Below are 16,148 nucleotides of genomic sequence, written 5' to 3'. Positions count from 1 at the left end.
TGCCTCAGCACTCTGTGAAACCACTCTCCCCAGGCTTTTTGCACTTTGTAACCTGTTTTCGCTGGGTAGAAGATGCCCTAGTCAATGTTTGCAAAACAGGAGGTCTTACAAGCTGCCAAATCCCTCTTTTTAGTGTATAGCCCATATTATGAACGCTCTGCCAATCAGAAGTGGCCCCCATCCCTACATGCATAGCAAAAGGCACTAAAAAATATCACATCTCTTTTCTTAGATTGCTGAACTGAGAGAGATCTTGTCAGTTAGTGTTGCATAGGTCAATTGGGAGGTGAGCAGACTGTGGGTTAAGCTAATCCTTCACGGTTTGTTAGCTTGTATGGCTGGGTGAGGCAACTCACTCACCCGGAGATGCTCAGGTGTAGGGAAGTTCACTTTTGCACACTCCCCGCATGCCGCTGTTCAGTATACAGGGGCTACACCAAGACTCTGGTCACAGCCCATGCAAAGGCCTCTGACTGTGCCCCTCTGTTCGGGAACACGGGCACCCACTTCCAGGATGCTAGGAGGAACCTCTCACACACTATCTGCGCTTGCCGACCAGGATATTGGGGCAGCCGCCACTCGCCTTTGGTATGGTGCCCTGTCCAACCAGAGAAGTTCAAGAGTAGGGAATTTCACTTTCACGCACTACCCAAGCATTGCTCTTCAGGGTTCAGGGGCCACACCGAGACTCTGGCCACAGCCCATGCAAAGACCTCTGACTATGCCCCTCTTGACAGTATATTTTGAAATCAGATTTTGTGTGTGTGATACCTCTGGCCTCATTCTTTTTTCTCTGGATTGCTTTGGCTATTCAGAGATTTCATGGTTTCATACAAACCTGGCGGGTTTTTTTTTTAATTAAAAAAAATGACATTGGAAATTTGATAAGGATTGCATTAAATTTGCATATTTCTTTTAGTAATAGGGCCATTTTAACTATGTTGATTCTTCCAGTCCATAAACATAAAATATTTTTCTATTTCATTGTGCCTTTTTAAATTTCTTTTAATATTTTGTAGTTTTCAGTAAATAGGTCCTTCACATGCTTTGTATTTATTTATTTATTTATTTATTTATTTTTGCAATTGTAAAGGATTTTTTGTTGTTTATTTTCTGAAGTTTTGTTATTGGTGTATGAAGAAATAGACTTTTGTATATTGATTTTGTATCTTGCAACTTTACTGTATTGGTTTATTTTTTCTATTATTTTTTTAGTGAAGTCTTTTGGGTTTCCTATATACAGTTTTATGTCATTGGAAAGAAGCGATACCTTTACTTTTTCATTCCTGATATGTATTCCTTTTATTTATTTATTTCTCTTGCCTGATTGCTCTCACTAAAACTTCCAGAACTATGTTGAGTAAGAATGGAGAGAGTGGGCAACCTTATCTTGTTTCTGATTTTAGAGGAAAAGCCTTCATTTTTTTTAACATTTAGTACAATATTAGTTGGAGGTTTGTCATATATGGCTTTTATTATGTAGAGGTACTTTTCTTCTATTCCAATTTTATTAAATGTTTTAAACATAAGTGGATGTTGTATCTTAATGAATGATTTTTATGCATATGTTGATAGGATCATATAATTTTTGCTCTTTGTTTTGTTGATATGGTGTATTATGTTGATCAATTTCCATATGTTGAACCATCCTTGTTCTCCGGGAATAAATTCCACTTGATCTTAATATATTATTTTTTAATGTGTTGTTGTATTCAATTTGCTAGCATTTTGTTTAGGATGTTTGTATCTGTATTTATTAGAGTTATTGATTGAAAGTTTCTTGTGTGTGTGTGTGTGTGTGTGTGTGTGTGTGTGTTGTCCTTGCTAGGTTTCAGTGTCAGAGTTATGTTGGCCTCATAAAATGTGTTAGGGAGTATTCCTTCTTCTTCTATTTTTTTAAGACTTTGAGAAGTATAGGTACAAAATTTTCTTTGAATGTTTGGAACAATTCACAAGTGTAGACATCTGATCCTGGAATTTTTTGTGGGGGGGCATGTTTTTGATAGCTATTTCTATTTCTTCCCTGCTTATTGGCCTATTTAGGTTTTCTATAGGTCTTTTTAGATTATCATCTTTTTATAATTAAAGTCAATATCCTGACAATAAAGCCTGAAAACAACTGGCTTTCCTAACTGGAAGTTACTATGAAATAAATGACTATGAATGTTTATTTTTCTTCTGAAATAATTTTGTATTCAGTGAGTTCTTAAATCATTTTTCATAAATTTTTATGAGATTAATAAACAACCTGAATTTAGAAAAATTGGCAAAATGTTGTTTACTTTTTACTCTAGTTCTCTCTTTTAATTTTTATGTCAGGTTTGGTATCAGGCCAATGGTGGCATCTTACTAAAAGTTGGGAAGTGTCCCTTCCTCTTTATTTTTTGAAATATTTAACATTGGTATTAATTATTTCTCAAAAGTTGGATAGAACTAAGCAAGAAAATAGTTGGGCCTGCTACTTTCTTTATGAAAAATATTTTGTGAATTCAGTTTCTTACAATTCAATAAGCCTGTTCAAACTTTGATTTTGACAAACACTTAGAGATTGTGCTGCTCTAAAAATAACTTTTTTCTAGTTTGATCATTTTACATTAGGCAAATATATTTAAAACTCCTAGCTGTATTGTAGGATTTGATTTATAATTTTCTATGTTGCAAAGGGAAAGGCTTTTTACATTTCTCTTATATGGATGTTAAACTAAACACTTTTAATCCCTACCACCTGTATTTGAGTTACTTATCTCCATTCATCTTGGAGAGCACCTGTAATGTCAGCTTGTACACTGATCTCTCTGGCTTTTAGTTCCCTCTTTATTTATAGTACCTAGTATTTTCTTTTCTTTTTTTCTTCCTTAAAAGGTAAGCTCTGAACATTATTCACACATTTTATGAAGTATATATATTTTTAAAATTTTTTATTGAACCAATTGAGATTATACTGATTAATAAAATTATATAGGTTTCAGGTGTACAATTCAGTAATACATCATCTGTATATTGTGCTGTTTGGTTACCATCCAAATTCTCTTTCAGTCACCATTTATCCCCCTTTACCTTCTTTTACCTCCCCTTACTCCATTTCCCTTTTGTAATCCTCATAATGTTGTCTTTGTCTATGAAGACTTTTTTTTTGGTGAGAGATACAGGAAGAGGGACAGATAAGGATAGACAGACAGGAAGGGAGAGAAATGAGTAGCATCAATTCTTTGTTGTGGCTCCTTAGTTGTTCATTGCTTGCATTTTCATATGTATATTGACCTGGGGGGCTACAGCAGAGTGGGTGAACACTTGCTCAAGGCAGCGACCTTGGGCTCAAGCTAGCAATATTGGGATGCAAGGCAGCAATGTTTATGCTCAGGCTGGTGAGACTTGCTCAAAAGAGATGAGCCCATATCAAGCTGGCGACCTTGGAGTTTTGAACCTGGCAACTCCAAGTCCTAGTTCTATGCACTATCCACTTTATCATCATCTGATAAGGATGTTTGAAGTAATTTTTTATTTCTTTTTTATCTCATTATTAACCCATTCATTATTTTATGACATGCTATTTAGCCTCCAAGTGTTTGAATGTTTTTTCTATTTTTCTGTTTTAGTTGATTTTTAGTTTCATGTCATTGTGATGAGGGAAGATGTTTTATATGATTTCAATCTTCTTAAATTTATTGAGACTTGTTTTGTGTCTTAACATATGGTCTATCTTAGAATGTGCCAGGAACTCTTGAAAGGAATGTTATTCTGCTGCTTTGGGGTGAAAGGTTCTAAAGATATCTATTAAATTCAGTTGATCTAGTGTCTCATTTAAGGCCACTGTTTCTTTGTTAAGTTTCTGTCCAGAGGATCAATCCATTGATGTTAGTGGGATATTAAAATCCCCTGCTATTATAAAATTGCTTTTGATATCATCTTTTATGTCCATCGAAATCTGCTTTATATATTTAGGTGCTCCTATATTAGGCACATAAATATTTACAATAGTTATATCCTCTTGTTGGATTGCTCCCTTGATCATTATGTAGTGACCTTCTTTATCTCTTACTATAGCCTTTGTTTTAAAGTTTATTTTGTCAGATATAAGTATTGCTACCATACCTTTTTTTATCATTGCCATTTGTATAAAATTATTTTTTCTATTTCTTCACTTTCAGTGTATGTGAATTTTTGTTCTGAATTTTGTCTTTTTTAGAGAGCTTATGTACAGGTCCTGTATTCTTATTTATGCAGCTACTCTATTTTTTTATTGGAGCATTTAATCCACTTACATTTCAGGTTATTATTGATATGTACTGATTTATTGTCATTTTATTGTTTAAATCTACAATCCTCTTTTTCTAGGTTTTTTTTTTTTTTTTGTTCTTTTAGAAAAAGCTCCTTAACATTTTTTTCCCAGCTGGTCTGGTTGTAATGAATTCCTTGTGGGTTTTTTTAAATATTTTATTTAGTTAGTTATTTTGTATGGAAAGCTTTCCATTTCTCCTTCAATTTTAAACAATAACTTTTCTGGATAAAGAAGTCTTTGTTGTAGGTTTTTCTTTTACATCACTTTAAATATTTCTTGTTCTGGCCTCAAGTGTTCCTGTTGAGAAGTCAGATTTCATTTTTTTTGGAAGGTAATTAACTGCTTTTCTCTTTTAACTTTTAGAATTCTTTGGGTTTTTTATTTTGGTATTTTAATTATGATGTATCTTGTTGTATGCCTCTGTATGTTCCTCTTTAATGGGACTCTGAGCTTCTCAAACTTGTGTGATTTGTTCTTTTATTAGTTTAGGAAAATTTTCAGCTATGATTTCTTTAAACAAGTTCTCTCTCTCTTTTTTATTCTCTTCTCCTTCAGGGACCCCTATAATGCATATGTTGTTTCTCTTTATGTTATCGCAGAGGTCTCTTAGAGTTTTCTCAGTCTTTTTGAGCCTTTTTTCTTTCTGCAGCTCTGCTTCTGTGCCTTCATTTAGCTTGTTGTCTAAATTGCTAATTTGATTTTCTGCTTCATCCAGCCTTCTGTTCATTCCTTCTAGAGTTGTCTTCATTTCTGATATTGTATTTTTCATTTCTGACTGATTATTTTTTATGATTTTAATGTCCTTTTTGATGCTTGCTATCTCCTTGGTGTTCATTATGACTATTGTTGCTCTAAGATCCTCGAGCATCTTAAAAATCATTATTTTAAACTCTGCATCTGGAAATTTGGTTATTTCTATTTCATTTAGTTCTGTTTCTGGAGATATTTATTTTATTCATTTGGGTTGCATTTCTTTGTCTGCCCATTTTGTCTATATAAGAGGTAGCTCTGTCTGACTTTGAAATTTTTGTGGTGTTTTTATGAGGAAGATGGGTTCAGTGGTACTGACCTAAATGCCACCTGAGATCCTTGTTCAAGGAATGCTTCTTGAGGGTAGTATTTACCCTCTTGTTGTATGTGAGTATTGAATGAAGCTTGTCCTTTCATGGGTATGGTTATTCCTTCTGGTTGGCTGGCTCTAAGGGTCAAATTTGATCATGTGTATTACACACTGTGCAATGTCTGTCCTGTTGGGAATATTTATCCTCCAAATTGTCTGGTGCTTGCTAGACTCCTTCTTTGGGTGTTCTGCTTGTGTAGGCAGCTGAGTCTTGTGTTGGTGCTGTCTGCCATCCGCTACCATTTGTGTCAGTTTCTGATATTCTTGGGTTGGCATTAGCTATTGTTTATAACTGGATGTGGGCTACCTCTCTGTAGCTTCTTCTCTTTTCACTGTTAATGCATTCATTTTCTGTGCCTAAGTGGTGTTGAAAGGGCCAATCTGTATAAAAAGATGAGCTTTCTTCTGGTTAGAGATGACAACAGCTCTGTGAAAACCCTAAGCTTTATAGAATTTGCCTCCACTTTTCAGTTGCTCCACTCTACCTCCTCTTGTAGCTGGCTGGTCTTCCCACAGAGTATTCTGTAGAAAGACTGTGGTATGGGCTCAGGCTAGCCTTATCCAACCAACCCCTCTACAGGTTGCAAGCCTAGTTGGTTAGGGCAGCTGAGGTTGGGAATACAACATTAGAGGGACTCCTATTTCAAGGGTCTCTTGGTCAGCAGCTTAGTACAGGGAATATGATCCTTACTCCAGAACCGAAACCCTCAGCTACTGCTGGATACTGAAATTTTATTTCTTCCCAGCAAGGTAAGCAGCAGGTTCAGAATATGTGAGTCCGACAGTCCTCTCTGCAGAAGTTTTCTTTTAGCTGTTGAGACCCTGGTATCAGGAAGGAAGACTGAGAGAACCCTCACTTGTGGCTGACTGTGACTCCCCAGGAAGTAGCTAAGCCCCTTGACCAGATACAACAATAGGCTCACAGAAACCACAATTTAAATGTTCAGGCTCCAAGCCTCTCTCCTTTTCTGCTGTGGAATTTTGGTCAGTGGAAAGGATATCCAGCAACTGGGCCAGCTGAATCTGAAGCTCCACCTGATCCAATGCACATGAGCCACTATGCTGCTACTAATCATATTGAACAGAACTTCCCTCAGCTGGGCCAGGTATATGAACTCCTTCTTTAGGATACCTCACTACAAGGGTTGTTACATCCTGAATTGATGTTCTCTACAGCTGGCCACTGGATATGCCAGTGCTGAGCCTCCTTGGCAGGGACCCAATGTAGTCCGGTGGAAGACTGTTAGAGGAAAGCCAAATCACTGAGTGACTTTCTGTTCCCATCCTGAAGAAGTGAACATTAAGCATTCATGACTGAAAGCAGTCACACCCAGGGAAGGTCCATAGATGTGGTATTTGGCCCAACTGGAGCTTTCTGCAGGTCAGGAATCATACAGCAGATGGTGTGGTATTATGTCTCAGAAAGGTCAAAAGAAATCTAATCTGTTTTGCAAAACTGAATAATTAAATTGTACACTGTATTATGCTGGTTAGTTTTTTATTCAAGATGTCATGTTTCTGCTTAACAAATTAGATAGCTGATCTCTTCAAAGCACTTCAATTTTGGAGAGATTGAGGTCCTCCACTTGCAGTATTGTTGTTGCTACCTCATTCCTTTGCAGTTCCTCTTCAAGAAACCCTGAACGTTAACAAACAAGTGGCCCCTGAAACCTGGGACATGAAGAGAAAATAAGTCTTTTGGTTTTCAGCCCAAAGGAACCAGAGGGATTCGTGCAGATGGGTAAGTCCCTACTTTGGAATAGTGGAGCAATAGGGAATTCCCCATCAAGTAACTAGAATGCTTATTTGCAGTTGCTTAAGACATTATAACATAGTTCCAGAGTCAAAGTTAAGAGAGAAACTTTAGATGAACTATGGTACTTAGTTAGAAGGCATTTTTTTTTTGTTTACTCCCACAGGAAAAAAAAATTACTGAATTTACGACAGTGGAGATTAGTAATGAAGTCTCTCTGGAGAGCTCATCAGAGTGGAGAAACCACTCCTTTAAAAGTATGGTTCTTACACACTTTAATTGAAATAGCCATAAAACCTTTACAGTCAGATTCAGGGGAAAATGAAAATCCTTTAGGTTCTTGTGAAATGCCTAGACTTCTGTCATATAATGAGGGTCATTTGGCCTCTGATGAAGAAGAATATTTGTCTTCTAAACAATTAAAGGAGTAACTTTTTGAATTACAGTCTAAACTTTCTGATACAAAGTTTCAACATAGTATTAACCTTTTCAAAGCTGACCAAGATAGTTGGCCTTAGCCTCTTCCTTCCACTGTTGGGAGATGTTAGCTTGGACTGTTCTTTCAAAATCAGAATATTCACAATTTATGAATTGGTGGGAAGATTAAGCTCATACTCAAGCTAACTGTAATGCTAACTCTAACTCTCTTGTTAATATTACACAAGACGAGCTTTTTGGACAGGGAAGGTTTGCTGATTTACAACAACAATGTGTAATGAGTGATCATGTTGTGGAACAAGTTAAATTATGCTGTAAAAAATGCTTGGTGACGCCTTCCTTTGTTAATGTTAAACCAGGAGTCTCCGAGCCTTATGTTGCTTTTCTTGAAAGACTCTGTGATGTGTTATCTAAAACAATCCCACAAGTGGGACTCAGAGACATGTTACTTCCAATAATTGCTTTTGACAATTCTGATGCCAAATGAACGTCAGAGCCTTATGTCCCATTTGTGCCAATAGTCGTAATATAGCAGACTATGTTAAGGATTGTGATGATATTGGCACCCCTTTATATAACATGGATCTTTTGGACACAGCAATCAAGGGAATTAGTCCCAATAAATCAAAGATCAATTTAATATGGCTTTTGAACAGAACCCTCAATGGCAATTAGGTGTTGCTAATTTTGTGGGACAAATTGCAATCATTATCCCAAATTGAAACTTACTGATTTTCTTAAAATAACTGCTTTTATTCTACCAAAAATTGTTAAAGATTCTCCAGTTCAAGGTTACACTTATTTCACCGATGCTAATAAGGATGGCTTTTAAGCTAATTTTGGCCCACAACAGCAATGTTGTTTCTCAGGTTATAAATCCATCAAGAAGGCTGAATTGTTTGCCATCCTTATGTTATTGTCAGATGTAGCAGATCCTCTTAATATAGTTACTTATTCTCAGTACTCCACAAATGCTGTTAAATTTCTTGTAACTGTTACTTTATCTAGATCCTCTGTTGATGATACACTTTTTTCTCTTTTCTCTGATTTACAAAATATTATTTGCACTCACTTTAATCCTCTCTATATTGTTCATATTTGTTTTAATTCTAATTTACCAGGTCCTTTAGCTGCAGGTAATCAAATTGTTAATCAATTGCTTATAGGTAATGTCTCCTCAGCTACAGATTCCCATGCATTTACTCATCTTAATTCTACTGGCCTCTGCAAAAAGGTTTCTCTTACTAGACTACAGGCTCAAAAGATTGTGAACCATTATCCCACCTGTAGTCCTCTTACCATTATATCTTTTCAAGAGGAGTTAATCCTCATGGTTTGCATCTTAATTAGGTTTGGCAAACAGATGTGACCCATCACATTTTTTCACTTGGGAAACTCTCTATGTTCCTGTTTCCATTGACACTTTCTCAGGATTTCTATGGGCCACACCTGATACTGGAGAATAAACACATCATGTTATCCAACACTTTTTAGGAAATATTTGCTGTCGTGGGCGTCTCTTTGAGCATTAAAACTGAAAACAGGCCCTGGCTGGTTGGCTCAGTGGTAGAGTGTCGGCCTGGCATGCAGGAGTCCCGGGTTCAATTCCCTGCCAGGGCACACAGGAGAAGCGCCCATCCGCATCTCCTCCCCTCCCCCTCTCCTTCCTTTCTGTCTCTCCTTCCCCTCCCGCAGCCAAGGGTCCATTGGAGCAAAGTTGGTCCCGCTGGTGGGGATGGCTCTATGGCCTCTGCCTCAGGTACTAGAATGGCTCTGGTTGCAACAGAGCAATGCCCCAGATGGGCAGAGCATCACCCCCTGGTGGGTATGCCGGGTGGATCCCGGTTGGGTGCATGCGGGAGTCTGTCTGACTGTCTCCCCATTTCCAACTTCAAAAAAACCCCACAAAAAACCCCAAAACTGAAAACAGTTTAGCATACAATTCCTCTGTGTTTCATCAGTTTTGTCAATGATGGCAAATTAAATATACAACAGGCATCCCTTATAACCCTCAAGGCCAACACATTGTTGAAAGAGCTCACTGTACATTGAGAGTCATGTTACTTAAACAGAAAAGGGGAAATAAGGGAGAAACTTCCAGGATACAATTATCCAGAGCTCTTTTTGCTTTAAATTTTTTAGATATCAGAAATGATGCCACTGATACAGCTGCTGAAAGACATTACCTGAAACAACCTTTAACTATTACATCACAACCCATTTATTAGAAAGATGATAATGGGCAATTAAAAAAAGATTAGTAAGAATATGGAGGTGAGCATTTGCCCTTATCTCCACAGATATGGTAGAGGAGTGGATACCTTCCAAAAGATTGAAGCCTCAGCATGAGTTAAAAGTAAAAGAGAGAGAGATTTGACACTTTTGAGCTGCCAGAAAAAAAATGGAGAGAGTAAGCCTAGAGCCAAAGGTAATCAGAGAAATGAAGATGAAGATAACTGTGACACAAATGCTGAACTGCCTACTTGGTGGCAACTAAAGAAACTTACCCAGGAGACAGAAAATGTTTCAATTGGAACTAAGATTCCAAAATCATCCTTGACTCTGTTTCTGGCAATGTTGCCTGTTGTGTCTGTACCAGTAAGCAGAGCCAGCTATTCTTACTGGGCTTATATTTCTAATCCTCCTTTAAATAGACCTGTTAATTGGAAAGACACCCTTTTTTTCTGTATATGTTAATGATTCTTTTTGGCTTCCAGGACCGATTTAAAGCCATGGACCCTTAAGGCCTGAAGAAGAAGGATAGGTTATATCAAATTATACTGTGGGTTCAGTTGGATTACCCACTTGTATAGATGCAAAAAATCATTACTTAAAAATAAAATTACAGGGTTGGTTATCTATTATACAAAATGGGTCACATCACCTTATTCTATATATATTACAAGGGTGGACCTTTCAGAATGAGTCATCTGGTAGCACCACTGATAGTTCTCCCAATCTTCCTAATTATCAACAAAAGCATGCTAATGGTATAGGTAGTTGGATAATGTGGGAAACATGTAAAGGAGAAATTGGAAGAGTACTTCTTAATGATTCTTATGGGAGCATAATTGATTGACCTCCAGTTGGCTCTGCTCAGACCAAATATTCTTAATATACATTAACCTGGAAGAGAGAAAATAACACCATATTTACCAATAGAACTGGAGAGCCTATTGTATGGCATGATGGAGGAATGTCTCCCCTGGCTCCTCACTTTATAGAAGGACCTATGTTACATCCTAGGAGACAGGCTACAGCAGACACAAAGTGAATTTTATAAGTTTTATTGCAGACCCAAACCTGCGCAGCCAACAAACTGCGCAGGGCCTACACATACAGATTTATGAAAAATTGGAATAGGTTTACATCATATGAGTAAATGAAAGGTTCATATATTTATCAATTAGGAAACTGTTGACATTTACATGCAATGAATCTCATAATATACAGGCTTGTGTACGTCTACCTTATATGTTCATGATTACTCCTGTGCCCTGGAATAAATCAATTAATCTCATTACCTGTGTGAATTGTTCTTTCTATACTTGTCTCAATTCCTCTATTAATTATAATCAATCTATTAATTCTGTGTATATAGTTAAAGCTAGAACAGGAGTTTGAATCCCTGTTTAGATGCATAGACAATTGCAAAACTCACTCAAAATATATTTAATAGATGAGGCTCTAAAAAAGATATTACTCAGAGGAAAACATTTTATATGTATGTTAATCACTGCTATTATTTGAATTATAGCTATCACAGCCACTGTGACAGCAGCAGTAGTTGCTCTTCATCAATCTGTACAAAACACAGAGTTTGTGCAAAACTGGCATGAACACTCTGAAAAATTATGGAATAACCAAAAATTGATTGATAGTCATATTGAGAGTCAAATAGAGGATTTACAACAGGCAGTAGTACTGTTGGGAGATCAATTGGTAAGCTTACAATATCAAGTAAAACCTATATGTGATTACTACCATTTGTGTCACCCCACATCCATATAATGAGACTAATTTTTCTTGGGATATAGTTAGAAAACATTTGCTTAATTAAGGTAATGTATCTATGAAAATACAACAATTGCAACAAGATATATATGACACTTTCAGATAAAAAACTGAAATTGCTTTCTAGTGCACCTTTATTAAGTAGTATTGTTGATGGATTATCTGAACTAAACCCTGTTATACATTTATAATTATTAGAAGATTCTACAATAAGCACATTAATTGTCATTGCTGCTTTATGGGTTTTTTTATTTGCTTAGTCTGGAGAAAGAGCAGAGATGACTTGCATCATTCCAAAGGATGATCCTCCTTGTAAGCCATAATATTGCAAAATGAGTTAAACAGAAAAGGGGGAGATGTTGGAGGAAAGCCAAACACTGAGTGACTTTCTGTTCCCATCCTGTGGAAGTGAAGGTCAAGGGCAAGCATTTGTGACTGAAAGCAGTAGTGTCCAGCGAAGGGCCAAGGTTGTGGGTGTTTGGCCCAATTGGAGCTTTCTGCAGATTAGGAATCAGACAGAACATGGTGTGTTGTTATGTCTCAGAAAGGGCAAGATAAATATAATCAGTTTTGCAAAACTAAATAATAAAATTGTACACTGTATTTTGTTAGTTTCTTATGCAAGATATCAAATTTCTGCTTAATAAATTTGATAGCTGATCTCTCCAAGGCACTTCAATCCTGGAGAGATTGGGGTCCTCTACTTGCAGTATTGTTGTTACTGCCTCATTTCTTTGCAGCTCCTCTTCATGAAACTTCAAACATTAACAACAGAAGACACTGTTCATGACTGGCCCTCAGCAACCTTTTTGGAGCTACAAAAAATCTAGAGTTTGTGGCTGTCTCTGCTGGACCCAGGTGCTCATGTAAATACCCAGCTGCACACCTAGGCTGTTTTTTACCCACATTGGGCCTGGAGGAAGGTCCACTTAAAAAGTCAATATTCCTTGAGTTCGGCCTCCTGCAACCTATGTTTGCTGGATGCTTCTTGGGTTCAGCCACTGAAAAAACCTCTGGTAAATCTAGAGAATGTGGCAATTTAGGGATTAGGGAAGGTGGTGGGTGTGGCTCAGCCCCAGGTATCAGCCTGTCCAGACTTTTTTCACAAACCTCAGTTTGGTGTGGCTCCAGGAGTCCAGTGACTGTGGTTTCAGAGACTCAGATGTTTGGTCTGCCTGCAGTTCAGAGAGTTTCCACTGAATTCCCCATGAGGTAGAAGTGCCAGTCTTAATCTTGGTAGCATGTGTGGGAAAGCTCCAGCCTCAATACCAGAAAACTGAGTCACTGATGAACCCCCTGCTTCCTGGCTTCTTAGCAGGACCCAATCTTCATGATTGGAACAAGAGAGACTTCAAGGGTGGAGCAGTTGCTTTACCCTAGCCTGATGCCACTCAGAGGGGACTACTCCACACCAGAAAGATGGCAACTGCAGTATTGGATAATGGCTCAGCACAGGATTTCCAGTGGCTGTTTTTCTCCCTGGGCCTCCAACTTTACACTCTCCTCATGCAACCCTAGTCCTCTCAGCACTCCATGCAAGTAACTGTGAACAAGATTTTTTGCATGGGCCCTTTTATACAAAGCCTGTATCTTCATGAGCTCCATCTCTTTCTTGCAGACAGAAAACCAGCTTTTATTACCTCCAAATGATGTGTGGTTGCCTCTTCTAGGCTCTGGGGCTCTCAGCTTGGGTTCCGGGCCTGGGGCTAAAGACCCACATCTCTCAGGGTAACCTACTCTTCAGTGAGAGTCCTTCCAGGCCCTCAGCCAACACTCAGTCCTGGGAGTGGGGCAGTCCCCTCTGAGTTTTCACCCTTCCTACCAGTCTTGGTGTGGCTTCTTCTGTGATCTTTGGTTGTAGACTCCTCTTCATTTAGACCAAAGTTGGTTTTTCAAGATGATTGTTCTTAAATTAAGATGTAATCCAATTTGGTCCTGGGATTTGGCAGTTGGAATATCCACCTACTTTATTGTCATCTTGGAATGCTCCCTGGGACAGTCTTTACTAAAAGTCTCTTATACTTTCATAACTTGGGGCTTCTGAAGCTGCTGAATTTCCTCTGTGGGCCACCTGTCTACAAATGGACACATGCTCTCAGACCCTAGCTTCTGCTTCAAGGAGAGCCTTCTCTTCTAGTTTTTTTTGTTTATGCCTTTCCCCCTTTGCTGCATGCCACAGCCACAATGAACTATTTGGAGACCAGAAGTCATGCTCAGAGGGGCCAAGAGGTGGCAACAGCCCCAGTCAACAGACCAAAGGAGTGAAACCTTGTCCCCAGCCATTTTCAGATATTTATTAGAAAGTACAAATAACTCAAGAAAGCAGACAGTAGAAGTTTTCAGGGGCTGAAGTAAAGGACAAGAAACATGCTGATTCCTAATCTCTGTAGTGAGAGCCGATACATTTTATGTGTCGGAATCATATCCTGCTGTTTTCAGTGTGTACTGTTTTCAGTATGGGGTCAGAGAAGCCCTTGACTCTACTCATGGCTTTTTCCCTAGGGCACTTTGCTGTATCTAATTGTTATCCTAACTCTGCATATTTTTATAGCATATTCCCACATATATTTCCAGTTTTTGTCCTATCAAAGACTAACAGAGAGTAAAATGATTAGGTGGTTCAGTGATGACTAGCTTGTTAACAGGTGGTGGTGGTGATTGCAGTGGAAGGTGAAGGGCAAGCTCAGAGAGAAACAGGCATTCAGAGGTCACAGACATGTCTGTGTTTTTGCAAAACTTTTTCAGCACACCTGGTTAGATGTTTTTAAGTGTCCCAAATGATGTCAGGCACTCTCTGAGTGCTTGGGAGTGAGTTAGGTATTCTATTTTTCAGGTTCATTTTCAGAGGTGAATTCACTATCAGCTTCTGGATCTCTGGAATCATGTTGCTTTCTAGGGCTGATGCCAACATATGATAAGGCCTCACATTTTTTATTTGTACTCAAAGATGACCTGTGGATGACAAAATTGCCACATACCCTCACCCCCAGGTTTGTAATTTGATTGTATTCTGCCACTCAGGGCCAGCTAATATATCCCAGAACAACACGAGAGGCTTTGGCCATTTCTTGGTTGGTTTAAAATACCTCTCAGCTATAGCAAGTCAGATGAGGAAATGTTTAAAAAAATAGGAGTAAAAAGCTTTATACAGTTCATGTGGGGTGAGTTTCTCCTCCTGAGTCCCCCTTTTCTGTTTGTGTAGCTGGGACTTAAGAAGGTTATTGGCTCCTTCATTAATAACTGCAATTTTGTGTGAATTTCTCAATCTCATGAGGCCTTCAAGAATGATCAAATGTTCCTTTTTATTTTCCTTTCAGAAAAATCCTTTTATTTTTCTCACCTTTGTCTACACTGTCAGTTACTATTCCTTTTTATCTCTGCACAAACTTCTACAACTTACACAAACCTTCTGCAACTGACATAAACTTTCTTATCTATTCAGAAATAACTAGCTTTCAGAAATTATTTACTTTCTTCTCTTTCCTTTCAAAAGTGGCTCTGTACCTCATATCTTTTATTATTAAAACTATACAATATCTTTCTAATTAATGAGAATTTTCAACTTTTTAAACCTTAACTTTCAGTGACAACTAATTCAGTAATTAGCAATTTTATATTAATACTTTTATGAACACATTTTATGACCCTTAGAAACAGGTTATTTTATTGGAAAACAAACATATTTTTAAAAGATATAACAGGGATAACAAGAACTTCTTGTAAACCCAGGCAAAACAAACATGTTTCTTGTTAAGAACTTTGAAAGATATTAATTAAATTGAAGTAGTAGTGATATCAAATATATTTCTAGACAACCTGGTTAAAAAAATTTAGAATACTTTTATATTTTTCAGTATTATTATTTTTTTATTGTTCTCAGGATTACAGTAGTTTTCAGGTCTCCAGGATAAGGCTTTAAGATACTTAAATTGCCTGGTTTCTTTTTTTTTCTTCCTAAAATTACTTTTAGTTATTTTTTTTCAAAAACCAAATTTAGATTATCCTAGTTACAGTATTAAGTCCAGTTTTAACTTGGCCTAGTAATTTGCATAAACACAACAAGAGTAGTAATTGATCATATTGGCTTTCTACAATCTGATTTGCTGGAATTTTATAAGAAATTTTTAGACTGAGTTTTATTTAGCCTATTAAAGCACACACAAAATCCAAACTACACAGTTGCTATTAAGCTCTGCCTGTAATCTTTCTGAAAATGTCCTTCTTTCCTAGAGTTGTAACAGGTTTGTGGCCTGGGTCACCAACAATCTATCTTTCCTAACCCTCAAGTCCCTCCTGAAGGCCTTGTCCTAAGGACAATTTCCAGAACCTTCTCAGGGTAGGAGGATTGGCTTAAGGGAAGGAGAAGGTCAGATGATGAAGATGATTAATAAAGAATTTGCCCTAGTATGAGGTTGGGTGAGAGGAATTTGAGTTTAGAGGAGCTTTGAGTTTTAAAGGCATCCTGTACCCCAACCTAACATTTCAGACTTTTGTTGTTTAAGAAAAAGGAGCTCTTCTTCTGTAGCTACTTCCTGCTGGCTAGG

Source organism: Saccopteryx leptura, chromosome X, assembly GCF_036850995.1.
Source record: "Saccopteryx leptura isolate mSacLep1 chromosome X, mSacLep1_pri_phased_curated, whole genome shotgun sequence".
Classification (NCBI taxonomy): Eukaryota; Metazoa; Chordata; class Mammalia; order Chiroptera; family Emballonuridae; genus Saccopteryx; species Saccopteryx leptura.
This window is presented reverse-complemented; position numbering follows the sequence as displayed.